Raw genomic sequence first — 4,160 nt, 5'->3', positions numbered from 1 at the left:
AAAAATTGTGAATACTTTATTATATCATTTGAAATCTATAATAAAGATGCTAGAATCATCTTGCTATTTAAAAAAAGTTATTATCAGATTACATTTAAATTAAAAGTCAGAATTAGAATTATATAATGTCAAAATTAAAATTAAAGTTATAATCAAAACTTTTTAAATTGAAACTAAATATTAAATTTATATATAGTTTTAGCCAGAAACTAAAAATATAAAAGAAAAGCTTATTATTATTATTAGTTATTTATAGTGGGAGAAGAGCAATGTAAGACCAATTATTAGAACGATTCGATAATTTAAAGTAATAAAACACGATCAATGTGTAACCTATAGATATCACCGTCGTGGAAAATATCGGGATGATGATGAGCCGCGTTGAAGCCAATCAAACCGAACAGAGCGCTACTGATCAGCAGCATTATCAGCCACAGTTTGAATGCGACGAGAACTTTGGGCGCTAGCAAACTCATCGATAAAGGCAGCAGAAACGGCACAAAGTCACGAAATTCAAAGACTCCATATTCCTTGAATACCGAGTAGTATCTAGAAACGATTAAAACCTTTATTACAATATCGAGATTGTAAACGGAATTGGAATTTTGTCGGACGATTTCTTGGTATCAAGAAATATCGCAAGTATGTGCATATTGTAACGGTTCACCTTTCCCGTACGCCGCGGATCAAGGCTCGCCGGTGCCAGGATTCGGGAGAAGGGGGAAACTCCGACTTACTTTGCCTTGGTATAATCGGTTTAAACAAGTCCGTTTATTCAAGCGGTTAATATAAAAGATCTTTCACACTGAAAGCTATGTACAATGCGGCAGGCGGGAGTGATGCATACAGAAGTTTCGCGCGTGAGCGGTGGTTATTCATAAGGCGACATGCAAGCGCGATGCGTACAGAGTTTTGCGCGTGGAGCTCGGGAAGCGAGCGTGGCCCACACGGCCGTGTTCGGCAATCGCGAGGTTCGCATGCAAGCAACTGGGGTTATTCTAAGCGAAACAGACAGATCTTAAACCCTACGGGGTGCCGCGGGGCCTTCAACGCAATTCCAACTGCCTGACTGCCTTATCCTTAAAAGGACGGGGCGTCGGCGTTCTTGGCGTTCTATCCTTAGAAGGACTGACGCTCCGTAGTAGTTTGAAGGCCGTATGTGAAGATAGAAACGGCGCGACACTGGCGGGAATCCGAATGTCTAATTAACTCTTCAGTTAGAAGTCGCGGTATATACAATGCGGTCTTATAATACGAACAGGTCGCGGTATATGTACAACGGTATTACAATATAGCAGGTCGCGGTATATGTACAAAGCGGTACTAGAAGCTATTAGAGCGCGGAGACCAAAGCGGTCTTATGATACAAACAGGTCGCGGTATATATATAAAACGGTCTTACGGTATAACGCGGTGCGGACTTATCAACTAATAGGAGGCGCCGTCCCAGCAACCGGGAAGCCCGGCTTAACTACGGGAAGCCCGTAGCCTGGTGTAACGCGGGGTATCAGGATGCGCCGTCCCGGCAACCGGGAAGCCCGGCCTAACTACGGGAAGCCCGTAGCCTGGTGTAACGCGGGGTATCAGGATGCGCCGTCCCGGCAACCGGGAAGCCCGGCCTAACTACGGGAAGCCCGTAGCCTGGTATAACGCGAGGTATCAGGATGCGCCGTCCCAGCAACCGGGAAGCCCGGCCTAACTACGGGAAGCCCGTAGCCTGGTATAACGCGAGAGTCGGTTCAAGATCCGGAGAGTTGTACGTGACAGGAATCGGGATCGGGAACTGGTAACGCTACGCTCGCCGGAGCGCCTTATATACCGGCGGCCGGCCTCCCACTCACGCGAGTCGGCGCGTGGTGGGGCGGCCCCACGGTGGGGCCGAGACACGGGTGTGGAAGTTTAGAGGCGCCATAGGCGCCGAGCCTCAGAATTGCGGGCGGCTGGTCGGCCCGCAAGGCTGGTAACGTATCGTTACATCTTCACCCGATTAGATACATACGGGATCAAAATAAATCCAGCTAAATGTGTTTTTGAGGCAAAGCAAGTAAAGTTTCTCGGATATCTCGTGTCACAAGAAGGTACTAGGCCACTTCCGGAAAAAGTCGAAGCCATAAGAGACTTTCCAAAACCTAGCAGCATTAAACAAATGCGCCAGTTCTTGGGGATAATAAACTTTTATAGACGTTTTATCCCCGGAGCTGCTAAAGAACAGGCAACCCTCAACGACGTGCTGAAAGGTCCAAAGAAGAAAGGAAAAACGCCTATCACATGGACGACAGAACTGGAAGAAGCGTTCACCAGCTGTAAAAACAGCTTAGCTCGAGCAACACTACTAGCACATCCAGATCCAGCAGCAGAATTAGCGGTAACAACAGACGCCTCAGACACCGCAATCGGAGCTGTAGTCCAACAACGAGTAGACGGACAATGGCAGCCACTCGCGTTCCTAAGTAAAAAACTTAACAACGCACAAAAGCAGTATAGCCCGTATGATCGAGAGCTACTAACGATCTACGTCGCTGTAAAACATTACAGACACTTGCTGGAAGGACGAACATTCACAATATACACGGACCACAAACCAATTACGTTCGCCTTCAGACAAGACCCACTGCGCAGCTCACCACGGCAAGCAAGACACCTCGAATTGATCGGACAATTTACAACCAACATTCGACACGTCTCCGGAAAAGAAAACGTCGTGGCAGATACTCTTTCTCGCGTAGAAGCTGTAGAAAAAGCAGTAAACTACAAAGCACTCGCACGAGCACAAGTGGAGGACCCAGAATTACCTCTTCCCTGAACAATAACCGGATTGTATTGCGACACAGAAACGCCAATTACACGACCATACGTACCAGGCCGACAAATCCGACAAATCTTCCTGTCACTGCATAACCTGGCACACCCAGGAAGAAAGGCAACAGTAAAACTCATCACACAACGATACGAAGCACAAAAACAAGCATGCATACAATGCCAAAAAGCAAAAATCTCAAGGCATAATCAAGCACCGTTAAGAAACTTCCTAAATCCCACACAGAGATTCCAACATATACACATGGACATCGTAAGACCTCTACCAATTTTGAAGGGATACCGATATTGCCTAACCATCATAGACCGATTTTCGAGATGGCCAGAAGCCATCCCAATACGAGACATAACCGCAGAAACAGTCGCACAACACTTATACACGGAGTGGATCACACGCTACGGCACACCAGCAAGAGTTACAACGGATCAGGGCCGACAATTTGAAGCAGATTTATTCAAACAGCTAACACAGCTAACCGGTACTACGCACATAAGGACAACAGCATACCACCCGGCAGCCAATGGAATGGTCGAACGCTTACACAGACAATTGAAGGGCGCAATCAAATGCTACCAAACCACCTCATGGACGGAGCAACTGCCAACAATACTTCTGGGCATTAGAGCAACAAAGAACTTGTTAACTATTTATTGTTTTAAATTAAATTAACTGTTTTTCACATAACGCCTTCGTGCCCATTTCACGTGATCCTCGCGCTCCCGCGTTCACTCGCGCACAGTTATGCTTACATAGACGACATACTGATAGCCTCGAAATCAAAAGAGGAACACAGTAAACATTTGAGAGAAGTCTTCACCCGATTAGATACATACGGGATTAAAATAAATCCAGCTAAATGTTTTTTCGAGGCAAAGCAAGTAAAGTTTCTCGGATATCTCGTGTCACAAGAAGGTACTAGGCCACTTCCGGAAAAAGTCGAAGCCATAAGAGACTTTCCAAAACCTAGCAGCATTAAACAAATGCGCCAGTTCTTGGGGATAATAAACTTTTATAGACGTTTTATCCCCGGAGCTGCTAAAGAACAAGCAATTCTCAACGACGTGCTGAAAGGTCCAAAGAAGAAAGGAAAAACGCCTATCACATGGACGACAGAACTGGAAGAAGCGTTCACCAGCTGTAAAAACAGCTTAGCTCGAGCAACACTACTAGCACATCCAGATCCAGCAGCAGAATTAGCGGTAACAACAGACGCTTCAGACACCGCAATCGGAGCTGTAGTCCAACAACGAGTAGACGGACAATGGCAGCCACTCGCGTTCCTAAGTAAAAAACTTAACAACGCACAAAAGCAGTATAGCCCGTATGATCGAGAGCTACTAGC

Source organism: Formica exsecta, unplaced genomic scaffold (assembly GCF_003651465.1).
Source record: "Formica exsecta isolate Colony F162 unplaced genomic scaffold, ASM365146v1 scaffold331, whole genome shotgun sequence".
Lineage (NCBI taxonomy): Eukaryota > Metazoa > Arthropoda > Insecta > Hymenoptera > Formicidae > Formica > Formica exsecta.
The sequence above is the reverse complement of the archived record's forward strand: the minus strand, read 5'-3'. Positions refer to the sequence as shown.